The sequence below is a fragment of the Protopterus annectens genome, chromosome 2.part2 (genome assembly GCF_019279795.1).
Source record: "Protopterus annectens isolate FY-2018-M chromosome 2.part2, PAN1.0, whole genome shotgun sequence".
NCBI classification, from domain to species: Eukaryota; Metazoa; Chordata; order Ceratodontiformes; family Protopteridae; genus Protopterus; species Protopterus annectens.
This window is the reverse complement of record NC_056730.1, coordinates 608,291,037-608,313,099: the sequence shown is the minus strand read 5'-3', so window position 1 is coordinate 608,313,099 and position 22,063 is coordinate 608,291,037.

The following is a 22,063-nucleotide window of genomic DNA, read 5'->3' as shown; positions in this document are numbered from 1 at the left end:
TGCCTGGCATGGGGTGCTACGGACAGTATTGGGTACTAAGCCAGACTGGGTACTATCATCAGAGGCAGAGGTATGTCAACTGGACACATGTCCCTACTAGGACTGTCCAGAGCCACGTGCACATGGTCTTCTAGGATGGTCTATTGACAGCCCAGCCCCAACATTGCTGGGGCTGGTACTGCCACTACGGGAGCGGCTATGACTTGTGGGTTATCTGTGACAACTGCCAGCCGATGATGTGGCTGGCATACGTCCATATCGACGTCTCAACCATCCCGCACTGTCCTGGCACATGGATATTACATTGCGGAAAACATCTAATGTCTCCCCCCCAATGTCTATCAATGACCTCGGTGTAATTACTGATGGCACTGGCAAGGTCACGGATACTGTCATTGATAGCGGTGTAATGGGTCCTCTGTGCCCTTAGTCCCTGTCTGGTGTACCGTTTCATACATGCCTGTGCCTGCATTACAGCCTGGAACATACCTGAGGTTGTAATACCTGTGGGGGCACGTCTGCCAGGGGCATTACCCAGCAGTGCTCCCATGAGAACCCCTGGACATCTGCCTATGTGGTACCGTTCCATGAATCTGGTTTATGGCTGCTGTGAGGGGATGCATGTGCCATAGATACCACACTATCCTGGTCAATGCCTACTGTATGCTGTCCCTCAGCTAAGGCCATTGGTGATGAGGGATGTATTTACAGTATGAATGTGTGCATAGATGGGGTGGAAAGCTGTGTACTGTCAATTGGCGGCCCAACGACAGACCCTGTCAAACCAGATTGTGCCACAACACATGTATCATCATTTCCACTATTCGTGGCAGTGACTTCAGGTTCCCTGCTGCACTCAACCAATCCAACCTCAGCACCTATGAGAGGAAGACAGGAAACACACTTTACAATCTGTACATGATGTTAGCACACATGCACACATGCACACATGAACACATGAACACGTGAACATATGCACACATGCACACATCCACACATGCACACATGAACATACGCACACATGCGCACATGAACATGTGAACACATGCACACATGCACAAATGCACACATGAACACATGCACACATGCACACATGAACATATGCACACATGCACACATGAACACATGCACACATGCACACATGAACATGTGAACACATGCACACATGAACACATGTACACATGCACACATGCACACATGAACACATGCACACATGCACACATGAACACACATACATTACTCACTAAAGTAGACACACACACACACACACACACACACACACACCAACAGCAATCCAGAACATACTAATTAGTGGTTGATGGTGGAGTACAGTATCAAAAGCCAAAGAGTCCTATCACATGTGTCAGCATGCAGGATGTGTGTTGCTCAACAGCATGCAGTGTGAGTGTAGAGAGTCCTTGTTAATAACAGTATACATATCTTTGATGCATGTGTGATGTTCAATGATTGGCTTCACCCTGGAACAGAATGTGTACATGGACACAACATTGCTGTGCAAGTATTAAATGCTTTCCAATGTCCTCAGCACCATCACTCACAGGTATACATACCATGGCTTGATGCACACAACCTTCAGGTGTATAGCAATGAATGCTATGTGTAGTACTGTAGTTACTGTAACTGGATGTAGTGTAGTACCATGTGCCATCATCAGTCAGCATCATGTGGTCACTCAAGGCCACTAATGTGTGCCACACTGGCAACTATCTTGCTGTACCTGAACTGCAGCACTGTGGCTACATTAACCATTTCACAGGCAGTTGTTACATGGGTATGTAAGGTGTTCAATAGGGAGAATTGCCTAACATGAATGTGTTGTGTGTTGAAGAGTGTTGCACCACCCCATTATAGGCCTCTACCCCTCTGGTATAGTATGTGTGCTGTGTGGATGACATTTGAGATACTGGAGTCTGACCTTACAGCAGGTGTCTAAATACGCCATGTGTATCATATGAACACGTACTGCGTATGATAAAGTGGTGTATGTTGTGTGCATGTGTATTGACTCTGCCCATACAATGTCCACTACAGTGTACCACAATTGTTTGGGATGATCTGTGTATTGCATGTGTTTGAGGCAGCTACTCCTGTTACTGGGATGTGCATAGTCCCACATAAAACATGCACAGCATGCATTATGTGTAGTTGTTTTACATGTGTATATGGCCTACAACTCACCTATGACATGCACATGTTATTTGCTATATTAAATGTAGAACACTCGCCAGCATGGGTCTGCTGTCTTGCTGTCACACCAGAGGGACCTACAAGGATATGAGACAGTCTGTCAGTGTCAACAACTATGGCATTGCTGCTGTGAGTTTGCAACTTTACAGTAGTACAACGGTTGACAGTCACAGGCATACAGATTATGTTCCAAATTATCAGTATTGCACAACACAAGGCTCCACATCTTCTAAATACACAGTACACATCTGACATGTGCATGTCGTAACAATCGAGCTAGCAGTAGTCTACAGATATGCCATGTTACCTGCACGCTCTGAGTCAACTTGCTGGGTGACTCCGGCCTCCATGATGACATATGTTTGTTGTAGTGACTGGCCATGAGCCACCACGCTGAGGAACAGCTCCTCCACTCCGGTGAGGGGCGAATGTAATGTTGCACCACCACCTGTGGCAAGCTGTTGCCTGCGGACATCCGAGGCATGCTGCCAGACATGTCTAATTAAATCACTGCAGTGATGGCGTACCTGCTCATAAGTCTGGTAATGCATGCCTATGTCATTAACCCGACGGACAACATCTTGCCACAGTGCAGTGTGCTCATGCTGGTCCTGGCTGGTTCTGGAGAACAGCAGGGTGTGATGTTGTACTAGGGTAGATATAATTATGTCTTCGTCTTCAGGGGAATACGCAGGGTTTCTATGGTGAGACATGTCCCTGGAAGACAATAAAACAATAATTGTGAGCAAGTCATGTGGCACACTTAACATTCTAAAGTACAGATATCAATGAAATGCCATATATAGCAACCTATTGGCTGTCAGTAGATGCACACTTTTAATACCACATATCAGTGCTCAGTCCACAACTGCCTGACAGTGCCTGGCACGTTCTATATATCAAACCATGTTCTGCACAGCAACAAAGATAAACCAGTATGTAAGACTATACAACAGTACATGGCAAACTATATGTGACACAATGCACCACCTAGCAACAGGAGATATATATGAAGCTAATGCATACACACATATGTCATCCATTGAAATGAATGTAAAGTACAGTTACAGTACTACCAGTACACCACGCTACTTGTTGATAGCACACCTCTAAGTAATATATGTGCACATTCATCAATATAGGTGACATACTGCTGTACTACACTATACATGTTGCTAGATATGCACTTATATCCTGTGACACACATACGACCGAGGCCATGTTACAGGCATACCCACACACACATCAGACATAACTACAAGACACAAAGGTATGGCAACCCAGATGTGTTTTACCTGTGTACCATACAGTACTGTGTGTCAGCACTTACAAAACCTTATGCCAGAGGTATGTAATGTGTGAGGACTACAGGTAAACAAAACAGTGTTTCCAAGCAATGTGGATATACACCATACTGTGCTGTTTAGGCCTACAGCTTCAGGTAGTACTACAGTTCATACGGGATTTGTATTCACTAGTGTTAACAATCAATAAGCATACATGTACTGCTTTAGCTTACAATGACACACTCCAGTCAACACCATGGGACTATGTCACACCATATGCCATACTGCTTTTCCTGCCTAGCAATAGCATACATATCTTTTGCTGGGATCAGAGATACAACACTACATACCATGATATAAACAGTTTCCCACTAGGCTATCACACATATACACAACTTTGACACATTCACCTACACATTCACCATCACACACAGTCAACCTCACATAGCAAGTAATGCAACAAGTACATGTGTGTGTGTATCATGTCCTAGGTAGCTAATAGGCTATTAGCCATAGGGCCTATGGAAGCCTAGCCATACGGTACCCTGGCCTTCAACACCCATGTAATTTAAATTCATGTGTCCCTGTCATGCAGAGTCACAGAGGTGATTCCCGGGTTGTATTTCCTATCTCACATCCAATCATCATGATTATTCATGACAACTGCTAATGAGGACCTTTATTTGCTATTGATAGGTAGTTAGTTCCAGAGTATGGTATGTGTCTGAGATGAGAATTTACCACTCTAGCATGTTCTGCTTTTTGATGTTATAAGGTTTAGATCAGTACAGTGTGTAGCTTGTATGGAATTTAATCTGTTTATATGGAGCATGTCCAACAACTGTGGGTTTGGCATAGCTTTGTATGTTAGGCAGAGGTTGCCTCTGGGTAGGCGGTATGCGACACAGTGTAGCTGTGGTTTTTTAAGTCAGTCTGCATAGGGCATCTGTTTGAGTCTGGTAATACTCTTTCTGAGGTATGTGTCTGGCATCTACAATTGCTGTAGAGGTACATACCAAAAGGACCATTGTACTCTATGATGGGTTTTATGACTGATGAGTAGAGTGGAACACTGACCTCTTTTTCCATGGATGACACACCTTTTCTGATGACATGTGGACCGTACACAGTTTACATGACTAGTGTGGCACTGTGATTATCAAAAGGGACACTACTGCTGTCCACCTGTGTCCCATGGTCTCTTATCACACTTTTGGTGTTGAGTACACTATCACCTATGTGGTAGTTCATGGGTACAGGGTTTTTAACAAAAGGGATGGCAATACATTTACAACATTGAGCTTGAGCGTACATATAAACATCCATTGGTGTACATATAGATATACATATAGGCACATATACAGTCCACCTTTCATGGTGAGAATATCAATTATGCAAAGGTTGAGAGGGATACAGTTATGTAATACTATTGCACAGTCTTGTGCAGAATGCATGGAAGGTATTCTCAGCCCATGTATCTTTAGCAGGACCCCCTGTCTGGAAGACTAAAACCCTAACAAATCATACCCACAGCATTTAAATACCACATGTTATATGCCAGCACTGTATGCTGTCTTGTTTGCCACACACTACAACCTACATAAAAATATGCACATAACAACCTGCACCAACATATATATGTCCACCCTTCACAAACAGTTGCAGTATGTCCCTTGCTCTATGCACATGTTAACATGCCAATATATCAGACACATAAATATCTCTCCATATGTGTGTGCCATACACACACAAGGTCCACACTGTTGTAAGTGTGTACACCTCACGGATGACCTGTTGGGCCTTGCTACAACATGAACAGTTGTCACATGTGTGCATACAGTAATATTACAGGGAGTATATATTGCTGCAAATGCTACATTACTATACTAGCCTGGTACAGCAGTTGCCAATGCTAAGCTACACATTATATGACTATCATGCATGTCTTACTCTGTCACATCCAAGTTTATATAGGTGTTTGCACTACGCCCCCAAACTGCCATTATACACAGTACTGTACAGAACATAGATAACATGATCAGATGTTTGACATTTAATGCTGAGCTACATATGTCACAGTTATGTCCCACTGCACACAGCTACACACTAATTTGTCCATGGCAGTAGTTATGCATGGCATCAGTGCATACATACCTACTGCTGCCACATAATGCATGTTTCAGAGTATGTACAGTACTCTTCATAAACATCAACTACTTGCCGGTAACTACATATCTGTTACATACCTGTTTGTCACTTTCAGGTCCGTCTGTGTATGCTTTGACAACTTTTTTTTATTATTAATTAAGTAATGTTATTTTTTTTACTTAAATTTTATTTTTGGTTATTAATTTTTTTTTTTTCTTAATTAATATTTTTGCTTAGTAATTAAGTTTTTTTTGTACTTAATTAAATATTTGTTTATTAAGTAATAATTTTCTTTCACTACTCTCCAGGAGTTCGATAGTCTGTAACACGTGCAATGTAATGTACAGTCTGCTTTTATAGGTATCTGCGCATGTGCATGTGATGCCCTCTGCACCAATTGGTGCCCAGCATTTGGTAAATGCATACAGCCTGCTGTGTGGTAATTGCAGTACTCACTGTCATAGCAACCCAATGCTATAAATTGCCAAGGTATGTAGGCGTAGCCCTTTCAGATTTCCAGAGTGGGGTCCATGCTTGTTTGCTGTGGACACTGTTGTGTAAGTCAGAAGGTTGGTATACTTCTTATATCTGAAGCTAGAGGTGTAGACAGTGATGTACATGTTGTACTCAGACCTGACTGTTGCCACTTCCAGTACAGAGCTATCAGTATAGAGTTTAACTCACCCCTACAAATGCTTACACAAGATATATGTGAGTACGTAGTTTATTTTCTACACATATAATTAACTGCCATACAAAAGTAGTTATTGAGAAGTATTCCTTTGGCACATGAACTGTTTGTGAACTGTTATACTGTGAATATTAATGTACTCACTTCTGCAGGGTTTGTGTTTTTTATTGTTGACATTAGCACAGTATTCTCAGGAAAACTGGACAATTCCAGTACTGAGTTTGCCTACCTGTATCATCGGTAGACCCTAAACACACATGTATATTTTAATTGTGGGGGGGGGGATGCAGACATACAGAGAGCATTATGTATTACTGTGTGAATGTTATCTTACTGGACTTAAAAGATTGGTGTGTACCTGTCAGTTTATCAAGGCAGGTGGTCTGTCTGCATAGTTCCCAACTGTGAGCCTATCCAGATGGTAGCCAGATGTTACACTGTTATTCTGTGTCTGTGCAACCCACAGGTGTTTTCAGAACTGGTACAATGGCATTGTTACAATCAGTTGCTACCAGTACATGTCTACATCCTTTGGGATTTCTGCGTTGTACTTCTGCATAAGGGTATGCTTGTGGAAGTCCTACCAAAGCTATTTGCAGAGTGTGTAACAGCAGAATAGCTGATATGCCTGTGTGTTTGTGCCTCTGCCAGGCCTATGAAACACTCAGATACATATTTGCATGGAGTCAGGGATAGGTAGTTAAAAGTGAGGTTCACCTTACACATAATAGAGACAGTAAGTGTAGACTTGAGTGAAGCAGTGCATATTGGATTAGTACACCTTTTATGAAGTACAAGCAGTGTCTACTGTTATTATTGTCAGTATTCATTGTGTAATATCCCACCTTTCTGACTGACATCAGTACTTTTCAGAGGGATTCAGAGGGACACAGCTAAAATATGTTTCAGAATCAGAGACATCCCTGAAAAGTAGTCACAGTTAGGAAGTCTGGCCTCTGCCCTAATCAGATATGCCAGTGTTTGTCCTGCTATAATACTGTGTGGGGGTTGTAAAGTGCCTCTGTAACATTATCTGCTGCTAGAATGGCTGCTTCTCTTATCACACTCATGTAATGCAATTCCACAACAATTGCTGGTAAAGATCCACAGAACAAGCTTTGTGTTATGGCCTTCCTATTTTTCCTTTACATTCACTCATTGTAATGCATGATATGTTTATTTCAGCACCAAGTTATTGTATATCTGCTGTGGCTTAGTTGTATTTCATGCAGTCTAGTGTGTCCAAGGTCTGCAGTTCAGGACTGACAGAGGTGTTTTATTTTGCTGCTGAGCAGAAGAAGGGCCCTGACATACAGAGTGACTAAGGCACTTTTAAGCAGTTGTAAGTGGGTTTGCGTGGGTTTGCACGACGCTTAGCAATACATAGCTAAGCGCACACATGCGCACACTCGTGCAAACCCACTTACTATTGCTTAAAAGTGCTTACTCCTGCTAACCCCCACGCTAATTTCTTTGAAAGAAAAGAAAATGGGGAGATAGGAAAGTGGTGAAAAAGGGGGCACAAAGAGGGAAAGACAGTAGGAAAACCAGCTCGGGATGTGCAGGACGGGTGTAGGGAAGGTCCATATCTGCCCATTTCTTTACCAGCAACAGCTGTGCATATGTTAAAAATTTGGAGTGAAATTTGAAACCTTCCACCCCAGAGAGAGGGGTGAGGACAACAGAGTATGTTGTACTGCCAATTATAATTACCAGTTTACATGTCCAGCGGACATGTGTGAGAAATGGGCAGCTATGTATGTGGCGTAATTTTTTTGTGGGAACAGATTGCCCTTTTTATTGTTTTTTTTTTTTTCAGGTGAGAGTGGAAAATGAGGTAGAGGAAGTAGGTATATTTGGGGATGTAGGTTGGGGAGGTAAACAGACAAGACAAACAAGATGCATACAAGGGCGGAATATGGCACATGGGGTGGCTGTACACAACTGACGGAGAAGGATGTTTGGAGATTGCAAGTCCATGAGCCCACAGATTGTAACAGTGGAACTGAGATCCCAACCCATGGGCAGTCACCACTGCACCTTCACAGCCCCGAGGATGGCTGTACTGGAGGCTGCATAGGAGGGGCAGGCTCTCCCGTGAGTCACGCCACTCTCGCCTCGAGCTGGTATAGGTGATCAGCGACTGAACACTGGATCTCCCTAAGCACCACAGCCCGGACCCTTCGGAGGGGGACAGGTGGCCCTTCTCAACCCATGCTTGCATGGGGGGATGAGCCTCATCCCCTGCAGCACTTCCACCCGAAGGTGGCACAGGACCAATGGAGGAGGGGAGCTCGGGTTGGGCACTGGACCTGCTGGTGCCAGGTGCAATCGCCAACTGAGGAGGGACAGGTGGGTCCGCTGGGACTGGCCTTCCCATACGTTCTGTGTTTAGGTGTGTTTAATTACAACATAGACAACAGCATTCCAAATTAGTTGTAACAGCATGCAGTAATATTCCCATTAACCCAACACACCAGGGTTCCAACAGTTGAACAGCAAGCATAACACATGCATATATTGAATGACAGTGGACATTCCAACAGCATGCAGGGATGATTGGTGGAAACAGGCCACCAAGATTGGGGTGTTTGAACAGGGCACATGCATCAAAGTTCATGCAGATATTTATAGAACAATAGGACATATGTCCCAACAAATGTTGTCAGATTACACATACCCATTGAGGTGTGGAATTGCATTGTTTATGCACATAAAGTAGGGTGTAAAGAGATACCTCCATTAACATCTTATAAGTACTTTTAGTCTACACTACATTCCTATTGACTGCAGGTGTATATCCCCTACATGCATTATTACACTAGGCAACATGCATTAGGTTGTGTAATGGGTTTGGCTAGTTCATTATATACCTGACCTATATCTGACATACTAACTGTCCAAGATGCAGATGTTACTGCTACTTACTTATATATTTTATGTATATTTATATATCTACATATCTGGATGTGTTCACGTGGCATTTTCAGTTACATTTCTACAGAAACCTACATTTCATGTAGCACACTCACATTTCTGAGGTACACATTAACAAGCTACTCATGTGCCATATTTACCTATGCATGCCAGCCAATAACCAACTGTTGAGGACTGTATATATGCTTCACAACTACTGGCACTTCCTTCATCCACTTTATATGGGACTGCCCAACTGTGGGTTGACAGCACTTAATACAACAGTACTAGTTATATAATGCAAGGGTACAGCAACATTTTAAAATAAGTGACACAGACACACTCCAAGTATTACGCCTTTATTAATCACATTACACACTTTTCTGCAGGCTCTCTCATTTATTTGATATTACAGTGCATACAGAAGACTTATTCAAGATGTATTATACCTTTATTAATAGGTTACAACACTCTTTTTCAGGCTTGTTCACTTATGTTATATAACAGTACATGCAGAGATATTATTCCAGACTTATTTTACCTTTATTAATGGGTTACTACACTCTTTTTCTGGATCTCTGACTTATTTTATATAACAGTACATGCAGAGAAATTATTCAGGGCATTTTATGCCTTTATTATTGGGCTACAACACTTTTTTTCAGGCTCTCTCACCTATTTTATATAACAATACATGCAGAATAATTACTAACCTGCCTGGTGATGCAGCCTTAGCAGCCTATCTGCATGGGCTTGCTGATGAACACAAGCAGCTGTGAAGTAAATGAAGGGATATTGAGACATACCTATCCATTATATAGACTAAATTAGCATGTCTTACATACTTCATTCCATGGCTACCTACTCAGTACTGGGGCACCTTGCATGTCACGGGCCTCCTGGATCCATTGGTTCAGTAGGTCCTGCTTCGTCTCTTCAGGTCTGCATGGTGGTGACGGACCTGCTCACCAGTCCGAGGGATGCCTGTGGCACTGGTGAGATCATGAGCTAACCGGTTCCAAGCCTCTGCTTTGTACTCCATCCCTTGGAACTGGCCCTGCAGGAGTCTTGACTCATGACGATGGACAAGGAGCCAAACCATGTATTTTGACTCCTCAATGCCCTAGCATTGCGCTCGAAAGCGACTATCCTCTCCAGCACCAGACATTCTGACTGCAGATGGGAGCTACAATCAGGTATGGTGAGTATTCCCGCCTATGGAGCTTAAATATGCTGCATTTCCTGCACTTTTTTGTGATTGGCCATTTTTGAAATTTCTTGGCAGACTGCAGACATGCTTAGCAATGGTTAATCTTCCATTTCTAAGTGTATGTATGTTAACACTGCATGTTTATCCTAAGCTGTCATGGCTTGGTGATTCAGTACTTTGATTATGGTGCACAGTATCCCAGGTTTGAACCTTGTCATTTTTATTTTACTACTGTCCAGACAGGTTAGGGGGTGTGACTGTGTTTAGGTAACTTTGCTCTACGTTGCCCCATGTTACCCTACAGTGTGCTGGTTAGCGCTGTTCGCAGCTCCGCGCAAACCTATTGAGCTAGGTAAAGCACTGCTTAGCTATGGGCAACTATATTGCGCTGGGTAAAGCAATGTTTAGCTATGGGCAACTATATTGCACTGGGTAAAGTGATGCTTAGCTATGGGCAACTGTATTGCACTGGGTAAAGCAATGCTTAGCTATGGGCAACTATATTGTGCTGGGTAAAGCGATGCTTAGCTATGTGCAACTATATTGCACTGGGTAAAGCGCTGCTTAGCTACGGGCAATTATATGTCAGGATACTTCTTATATTTATATATATACATTTTGTTCACTGATACATAGGCCATTTCAATGCATTTTAGTAAAATTATATTCATATATGTCAGGAATTATTTCATATACTAATTTAAACATAAAATAGAAAGGGGAGTGGTGGGACTTGAACCGTGAATGCCTCCTCTTTGTGCGAAGGCTCTTCCACTACACTATTGCTATTTGGCTTAATTTGCATAAACATTTCTTATTATGCTCTTCGATGTTGGGATTGCTAACTGTGGCTAAGCAATGGGCACACCCGTGCACACACGTGCAAATATGGGCAGCTATATCGGGAATGATAAAAAAAATAAAACTTTTACATTTTATAACTGTACTGAGGGTTTAAAATGTGAGGGAGTGTAGTATTTGGTATGTAGACATTTGAGTGGACTCGCTCATGTGTGTTGACATTTCACATTCAGACACTTGCAGAGGCGTGGACTTTTGCACTGCTTGGCAGTCAGACACGCCCCTTTCCTTCCTGCACGGTCCGTGTTAGACTTGCAGTAGAGTCAGCATGCCCTCATGAATATGCATGGCACGCTGACGTCATACCATTCAACTGCACTTTCCAAGTAAGACTTATTTACTCTTAAATGGAGGATTCGTAATTCCTGGGGATTGTTTAAACTTTAAGAAGTTTGTGTTTCAAATTTTGGAACAGCAAGTTTTGCACAATACTGGTGGTGATTGGGAAAATGAATTACTTAGGAAGGAAATGAAATGGCAGCTTAAATTTGATGCTGCATATCCACCAGGGTTAAATGACAATATTTCTATTTCTAGTGAATTAAAGAGAAGGGCTTTGGAAATGTAATTGTTTTTAACTATTTTCAACTATTTATTAACTATTTTTAACTATTTTTTACTATTTTCAAATTATCTTAATTCTTCACATGTATTTATTGTAAGCATGTTTCTTTAAATGCATTGGTTGTTTTTGAGGGGCGTGTTTCTTTGAATGTTTTTAAGTAGAACTTTGAGTTTAATATGGGTGGTTCTGAAGATGTCTGATTTGGCAGACAAAAGCACTTAACCATTCTCTGTTTTACTTGGATTTATTAAAACGCTGCTTTGTGGTTTCCTTTTGGACTGACTTGGTTTCCTTTGGATGCTATACAACAATATTACATCAATATTGATTACATGTGCATGTATCCATGGATTCATCCACATGTTGCAATGCTGTTATATAGAAAAACATATGACATGTTGGAATTCACTTGCAACCTTGGAAAATTATTTTTTTGCAGTATTGTGTTGTTATTTACAAGGATTATACAGGTGTTCCCCAGCAGCATTGTGTGACTGCCAACATTTGTGTCATTAACTGTTCTGCATGAGCTGCATCTACCTTAGCTGTCATGTCCACATACGGTATAAGGGCCCTCACCCACATATTTCCACTAATAAACATATAGGCATATGATGAACAACTGATGTAATGACATAAAATAGGTAGAGTTCTATGATGGTGTTAACAGTTCCACTGTGTTGTATGTAATTCAGACCAAAAGTTATAGTTGGAGGTGATATATAGTCTAAAGTCCAATTGTAACATATGTACAGCTGTAACGTGACTATACTGCAACACAGGCATACCACTACATTGCATCAGTATTACCACTTGATAGTTTGCATGAGCACATATGGATGTATGTAAGGATTTCATGGCATTGTAACATTTTTACTGGCAAAGTCAGGGTGACAGTGATTGTGTGGCACATGTGCTGAGTGCTGATATGTACTTATAGAGGGTGCTCCATGTATCACAGTCACAGCTCTCTCACTCATTGAGACTAGATTTTGCACTGCTGTACTTTCTGTGCACATGGGCATATCTGATGCATTGTCATTAGTCTCACATACTGCTGAACCATTCATTATAATGGATCACTTTTTAATTCACACATCAATTGCAGATGCTCTAGAAAATATCCATTGCTATAATATGTGACAGATGCATGCAATACACAGTTGTGTGTAGGGAATCCACTGATAATAGTGCATTGTTTCTAAGTGTTGTTATCCATATGGCCAATACTTATGTCAGCCAGGGAGGGTTTAGTCAAGTGTATCACATCTGTCACAATGAGCACCTACACATCTTGTCAAATATAAATAACTATTCTTTGGGATGGATGCTCATTAGGATTTGACAGTGCAGACATCCCTTCAAGTTGTTCTACTAGATGCATACGTGATATGTCTTTTTGTGTTGCACCCGGTGAATACACAGCTGAGTGAAAACATTGATAGCATGCGTTTGATTTTTACAGTTGTGGATTGTGGCTTATATGTTATACAAACCTCTCAAATGGCCAGGATTGCCCCTGATTTCAAATCCAAGTTTAATGCTGTCCCTCTTAACCTCTCCTAAAACTGATCATTTTTGTGGAAGGAGTGGTGCATTTCCATTATAGAATATTGACAATCATTACAGTTGTACACTGTTGTTCCTGCAGAACATGTATAATAAGTTATACTTACATAATCTGTCAATACCGCAGATTAATCACCATTAGGGTGGGGAGGGTGGCCTAATGGTTAAGGTGTTTGCCTTACAAACACAACATGCAGGGTTTGATTCTCATAAGAAATAACTGGCTAGGCTTAAAATGGCTCACAAAGGCAGTTAGCTTAGTACTAATCTGTGAACCTATAATATTTTAAAATTGTTCCTGTTTTTGTCTACATTTGTCCAGGAGTCTATTGCTATGTGTCCATGATTGGTTGAGAGGTATACTGACATGTCAGTTATATTCAAGCAAGTCATTTTGCAGATCTTCACACTATGCACATACCTTCCTTGCATGTCAGTGTTGTTTATATCACAACCATTCATCTCCATTGTTATGTAACCTTGTGTGACCATCACATATATACTATCATGTGTAATGATATAATATACTCACACAGGAGGTATAAAAATCAGTAAGTACTGTGATATCTACATATGTACTTAATGTTATGCTACTGACTTGTCTTGAAAGTGTACATACATTGACGTATCTTATCCTGGGGACATTGCCATATTTATCATGCCATCTTCCTCTTTCTTCATTCATATCGTTCATGTCTGTGCCCGTTTTCATCAGCACACTTTCCCTACCTAGTGTTCATATGTTTCATTGTGTTTGCCCTTGCTGTTCCCTCCTCCATTATTTCATTCTGCAAATAATTGTTGTAGCATACATTGCACCCAATACACTTTTCTTTACTGCTTTAATACTGCTGTTATTACAGTATTTTCAGTCATTGGGGATGTCCGTGCAAGGCAAGCTCACAGAATCAGTTTGCTTGTAAACAAACTTGAATGCTTCTTGTTGCTCTGCATGGTTTCCCCGTGGCAGCACTGCTGCTGACTACAACACCATGCTTGTATATATATAAGTGTGATGAGCAGCATGAAGAAGAAATTAGCACTGCTGCTCATCGCACTAACATTTAAACTCCATATAGGCTTCAGGCAAGGCCTACACAGAATTTACTGAATTCCTAGGTTTGTGTCTTAGAGCTCTTTATTATGCATTGGGGTAGTGCTGCTATTCACACATGCCTAGGCTTTGTTTACAAACTGGGAAAAGCAAAATTTTGCAAATATCACATCAAATTGAGCTGTACTTCTAACAGCTATGCTTGATCTGTTTATTCAAAACTGCATCACAATAACACTTAACTATTCTTAAATTATGAGTATATTGCCATCACTGATTATGTTGTACAAAAATTATTGTTATTAAAATTGGACTAGTAAGACAAAATGAAGACCTGAGCCCTTCAGTCCAGAAAACTGTTAAACAGGGTTTATCAACTAGTTTATGTAATCCATCATATAACAGTGGATTTTAGTTTTCTCATCTGATGACCTTTTCTAAGTTTCCATAACCATCTCAAAAACATGGGTCTATGTTAAATCATCAAATGCTTAAAAAAGCAAACAATGATTTATCGAACCCATGTAAGTGAAAGCTTACAATCTCAAATCCTTAGAAAAGTGATTTTTTCCAAGGGAAAAAGATCACTGTTCCATTAAAAAAAAAAATTAAAACATTACATAAAGTGGGGGTTATGCCCCTCACACACCACCTACTTAAATATATCAACTCTGAGATCGCACTATAGTCACAAAAATGGCAGAGTAACGGAAGCGGCCAAGCGATTTCTTTCCCAGAGAAAAAATTTGCTTATTTGCCTTTTCGCTATTTTGCCTTTTCATGCTTTCAAGTTCAATCAAGACGCATTCGAAAGAATGCATCTTCGATAATTTAATAGGAGCCCCAAAAACATATGCTATCCGAAATAGTAACATGGAAGGTCAGAAGTTTAATACTTTTGCATGCAGGCTTGTATACAAGCATATTCCAAATTGCATGTTTGATGTAATAAAACAGAAATCCTATCATTTAATGAAACATGCATTCTACCAATAAGCTGCTCTAGTTATTTGTTCATTTATACCACCTCACTTCCACAATTTACTAATGTTCTCAATGATTATTCATGTTTCTCTGAAGATAATAGGGTTATACACTTGACACTGTTTACCAAGTACGAGAATGTAGCACAGGCAGTTACAAGGCTGGGTAGTTTCTTGACTGGGTGATCTGGGGAATGAAGCAAAGAAATTATCTAGTTCATTGGTTCTCTGACCTCATATTCATCCATTAATCAACCAAATGAGTAAGATGTTTGAGAGGTGATGATATAGCTGGGAAGGCATAGTACACTGGCCAGGAGTAGATCATTTATCGGAGGTTACACCATGAAGGATGATTAGTATTGGGTGCAGTTCTGGGAATGTTATTTATTTTTATTGGCTCCTTTTTTTTTCAGAAACTCCACTCTTTCATCCTCTGCTTGGAAATTATAGAGGTGCACTTTTGCTTCTTGAAGAATGGGTTGCTTTGTATGTTACCTAAGAAAGCTTTCAACTCTGCTGAATTTATAATATTAATCTGGGAACCATGATTTCCAAAAAGTAGAGCTAGTACTGCACTCCATTGCACTTTTTTTCTTACTCACAGTAAAAAGAATTTGCATGTATAGTACATTGAGTTGCTATAATCTTGGCATATTCTAACTGCAGCTCCTACCAGAATAAGTATATTACTCATCTTTCTTACTTTGGAAAGGATTTTACTCTTAATCAAGTAGTGCAAGATATTTTAATGTAAATCTCACATTAAGTTGTTGACTGATGGCATTTTATTATTTGTTGATCATTCACTGTTGGTTGTGCAACACTTAGCACACTCACCTTTGATGCAAACGATTGTGGGTTCTATTCTCACACCTTACAGGTATATTGCTGACATTTCAATGCAGAATAAGGGGATTGTTGCATGCCAGAGCATGTTGGCCTCTGAATGAGATGTTAAACTATGGTTCTGTATGCTTGAGTTGGTGTTAGCTTTGATAGATATAAAAGATCCCATGGCACCTATTGAAAAGAGTTGGGGAAGCTCCCTGACACTCTGGCCAAATTTCCCCTAGTAATATAAACACCACTGGAGCACCTTCTGTGTGGAGCCTGCATGTCCTCCCCACGGTCGAGCGGTGTTCAAAAGACATGCATGAATGGGCAGGCCTTCATTGAAGGTTGGGTATCGGGCTGGAACCTCAGACCGTAAAAATCTACTGCCAATCATTAGCAGACTGGAGTTCTGCTGTGGTGACCCCTAACCGGGAAAAGCCGAAAGAAGAAGAACAACAATATAAACACCACCTTGTGTCTCTCCTGAAAAGAGGCGACTAGCCTAGTGGGACTAAGCAGGTCAACAAAGGATAAATAAAAAGTCTTTTTTTTTTGTTTTAACTTTCTTCCCATTTGGTGCTGCACAGCCCTCTAGCTGCTTTCCCAGCTCCCAGTTTCCATGTTTATCCAACTCCCCCAGATCTTCTGATTGCTTCTGTGGGGTACCCCTGGTATAAATCTTCAATGATTGGACCCTTGACTCATTGAGAAATCAACCTTGATGTTATCTCATCTAGAGTCCCAAAGCACAGAGGATCCATTTGGGAGCTGTGTGCATGGAGGCAAGACCCATCATACTTAACAGCTTCTGGTCAAGGTCCCTACTTAGTGAATGGCTAGTGCTCTATCAGAAATGTTATTACCACCCCACTATAATTTGAGCAGGTGACCTTTGAGGCAATTGGTTTCCACTGGATGTCACACAAACGTTGTGCTTCCCCAAACCTTTTTTAGGGAGAGGTGAGCTGGCCAATAATTTCATCCTATCTTGCTGGTCAGTCCTTTTGACAGCTTGATTCTATTCCCAAATACAGGTTGTTCGTGGCACAAACATATGGCCTGCCTGTGTGCCACTGGACTGAGCACATTGACTGATAGCATTTTAGGTGTAATCCTTTGTGTTAGTCAACCATCACAGGCAAAATGCCTCCAAGACATTTAACAGTCCTAGTTTCTGTAGCCTGTGAAGCATTTCTGTGCCTTTGAACAAGCCAGCTATTGTTATGGTATTGCACCTGTGACTGTTGTCAAAGTCACTGCCCTTCTGTTCTAGGTATTCCCTCCAGTCTTGTATGTGATACAGCATGCTTATGTGTTGAATGAGTAGATTACTTCCATTCTGTGTTGGCACAACATTAATCATTTTCTCTTTCTTCAAAAGCAAGAATAACTATTTCAGTTGTAGCAGCATCATTTCATTTAGTCTGTAGCACATAAGTCAAGTTCATTAGTTGCTGTCCTCTGATCACCCTATTGTCCCATTTATCCCACCCACACTAGCTGAGATCTCTTTTTGCTGTTTGTTCCCTCTGTGAGTAAGAGTCTAGTACTGGGGTAATGTCATAATCCATTGTGCAGTTCAGGGTTTTTATTAAGTAAGGTCTCTGAGCCACTTTTTGTGGCTCTGATATCTACTTTCTCAAATTAAAGGCTTGCATTTCTAGTTGAATGCATGCATGGTTTATCAAAGTGAACCCTTGCAGTTCCAGCTTTCCATATATGCTGTACCTCGTTTCAGTGTAATGCACTCATAGGCAAGCTGTAGACATCATGGTCCTCTCACAATGGACCAGACTGAGGGTCTTCCCCTAAGAATGATGATCAGATGTCAGATGCTTTGCTCTTATCTTTCTATACTAGATGGTACAATGCCCACTAACTGTACTCAGATCTTCTGGAGCTTATTCATGGCTTTATCTCATTATACCATGGAGATGATTTTGTGCTTGATGTAGAAAATCCTTCAGACAGAAGCAATGACCCTATGAGGCATTATGGAGCAAGGCCTTGTAGATGGCATTCTGTCCCAAAAAGACTAAAGAAATAACTAAGCTATGATCATTTTGCATTTGTCCACCAAATGTATTAATCAAGAAATACCCACTGATTAAAAGTGTACTTGTCTCCATTCATAGCTAGCTTCTAAAAAATGAAAATTTGGTTCTATTCTAGGCATGGTGGATATCTGGAATATTCACATAATAATAAGGAATGTCATGATGTAGGCTGGGTCTTCAGCTGATATTTATTTGGGTGAGAATTTAAAAGATGGCAAAGAAGAATTTTCTTTATTTGGGTAGATAACTTTTTTGGCAGTACCACTGGGAGTGTGATTAGATGGAGCAAGTGGCACTAGAAAGCTAGGCTTTAGAATCTAACAGAAATGAAAACATGAGGACTTGTTTTATATTTTATGGACAAAGCAGTGATGAATAGTGCAACCATAGGGTCATTAAATAAGAATATGAATACAAGGGGAGTAACACCTGTTAACATGGTTACTTAAGATTTTTTTAAGATAATGACTGACTGATGCAGTCAGAGATTTTATTATAATTATGAGGTGGTACACCGTTAAGGTGTTTCTCTCACAGACACAGGATGTAAGGCTTGATTCTCACTTTGGGAAGCATGGCTAGGCTTAAAAAGGCCCCCCAGGGGTCATTGACCTTGTAATAACCTCTGAACCTTATGAAAATATGAAGTGAAATGTACAACTTACAAGACAAGATAAGTTTCTACTTAAGTAGTGTACTGCATGCTTGACAGTGTTAATGTGCTAATAGCAGGGTTAACACTGTGGTTTCCTATACATAGTTTTTAATTTGTTTACCAGGATAATCTAACTGGACATGAGGGCCTGGGTATAGCATAATATATTTCTTCATTGAAGAAAGACAGCTAGATTGAATATATAGTGGTACCTATCTGTCAGAAGTTTGCTGTATGGGACTGGTCACCATGGATGTCATTCATTGGGGTGGGATATAGTTGGGATAGTACATATGCACAGTGAGCAGAAGGGCTGGTAATGTAATGAAAAGATATCATCAGTAGCAATGTCAGCACTAGGGCATGAATACTGTTTTATCTATTGTTTCCTTTTAGTGAGTAGGCTGGCAACTTAACGTCATCTCAGCTATCACTCATTATTACCATAACTTTATTGTCATGGTTTGTGGGAGGTTTTCTTCATTTAGTCATCAACTCGCTCACTTTACATGTCGAAGAGTCTGCAGAATTCACCTAGCATTGAAAGTCCCTTTGAATCATGCTGCAAAACGTTGCCAGGTAATCTAGAAACATGCTAAACTAAAAAGAAAGCTAGTATATGTGGGTAAGGTGACTGAACTTTTAGTACAACCACAAAGTTATAAATGAGGAAGATGAGATGCAGAGAGCTCCAGAAGAAACAACAAATTCTTCAGTGCCAACAGTTGACCAGTACATTGTGTGTGTGTGTAAAAGAGATAGAGAGAGAAAACTGTGAGCAAAATCAGAACATATAAGGCAATGAGGAACAGTAAATAGAAAAATCAGTCATTCCCCAGATTCCAAAATGTTCATTTGTGCACATATAAGTAGGGTATATCTGACTCAGGGAGGGACGAAGGACAGCCAATTAATTTTTCAAGATATAAAATGGGACATTTTTTTCAGATTTTACAGAAGTGCATATGGCATTTATGATTCAGTGAACAGAAATGGAGGTGTTCTATTCCCTTTTAAGACTTTGGTAAGTAAGTGTTAAAAGTTTATATTCACTGACTACAATGTATACCGAGTTTGATGTTTCCCAATATATTTCAACTATGATTTCAATTTATTCATTCATACAATCTGTTTCATGAATGAAAGTATTAAAAAGAATTTATCAAAAATTAATTTTGTGACATGAGAGTGGAGTTACTTTCATTACAAAACTGTAAACCATTTGTTCCATTCTTGTGTCATCATCTGAAAAAGAAAAAGCTTAAAATGTATGAACTCTAAATGCTGAAACTTAACAATCTTTTAAGCAACATTTTGCTTGATTAAATATCAACTTCAAGTTGGTCAAGATAAAAATAATCTTCTTATGAAGGATATCATTGATAATTTTGGAACAAACGTTCACGGTGAACATATTGTTGCAAGACTTTATGAGCTAAGGCACGGCTGTTTCACACTTCCATGCCCAAATGTGATTTTACAATTGTTGTACAAAATTACAATTTTGAATATAAATTTACTTTCTAGTAAAGTCATGAGATAGGAGTGGGTGAAGAAAGGTTTGCAATGGGAAACAGAAGGAAAAACAGGAGCCCCAGTCATGCATTTACTCTACCTGGGTTGTAAAGTAAAAGTCTGCTCTTCTTGTTTTTTTGTAGTAAGCAATCAATTTGTAAATAAAGGAGGTTCTCCACTGGAACTCTTTCCAATGTAACTGATCAAAGAACTTTACAGACTAAGTATTACTAGAAGGGCATCTGACAAAAGAATATCTTTTATTCAAATAAACAAATTATGCTTCATAAGATCTAATATGGCAAAACAGATTAGCTAACAGGGTTATCTCCCCTGGCTCCAAATAAATAAAACAATGATAAGTACAACCTAAATATACTTTATTATACAATAATGGCTTATTACTATTCAAAAACAAGTACATTGATTGCACAGCCCAACCAGCGTACTCAGTGTAAATCAAGCATATAACAACAGAAAACAGTCTTGCCTCTAAAGTGCCATTGAGTGGCCAGACTTTCTACTAGTATATGGTTAGGAAACAGAGCAAAATACAAGAAAAATCAGGTACATTCTGCAAAGCTATAAAAATAAATAAATAAATATGTAAAAACAGAAATGTACCTGATTTTCCTTGTATTTCTGTGCTGTCAATACTAAAATCTCAGAAGTCACTCCTCTCAAATGTCCAGCTTTTCATAGAATGTCCAGATTTTTTTCTCATGGTTTTGGTCTGTTCCTCAAAAAAATTGTAGTTTTCTGTTTCTGGCAAGCCACTGGGGATTGATGTCATTAAATAATGACAGACATTTCAGGTTCAGGCTTCATATGCTTCAGAAAATGTATGCTAAAACAAAACCTCTTATTCCAGCAACTTTCTAACTTTTTAAGAGCAATATTTTTATGTTTTTATTATTATGTTGGGGTTTGTACAGATTTCTTCCATTAAAAGTTTATAAGGTATACTGACAGAAGAATTCTTACATTAAAAACTTATAAGGTATACTGACAGAAATAAACAGCAATGGAGCAGCAATGGGCATTCTCATTTCTTCATTGCTTAATTTGAACTGCACTGATGTACTATGCAAGAATGGGAATTGAAGTCCCATATGCATGTGAAGTACACCAGTAAACAGGGAAAGACGCAGAGGAACATTATCATACCATTATACAAAGACATTATTTAAGAAAGGTAAGGTATTTCTTTCTTAAATAATGTCACTATATGACAGCAATAATCCACACCTGTTTGTGGGTATATCAGGATTTACCCCTAATTGGCTTTTTTTAATCACTCAAGCTTCACCCTCATAATCAAACCACACCAACCATTAATAAATTCTGATATACTCATGGACAGTCATGGATTATTGCTTAATTAAAGTGCACAACAAACCAACTATAATTACAAATACAATTACTGCTAATCAGTACAACCAGACCAATGAAAGCCACACCTCAATAAGAGTAAAAGTTAATGATCTAAAAGGAGCATCATCAAAATA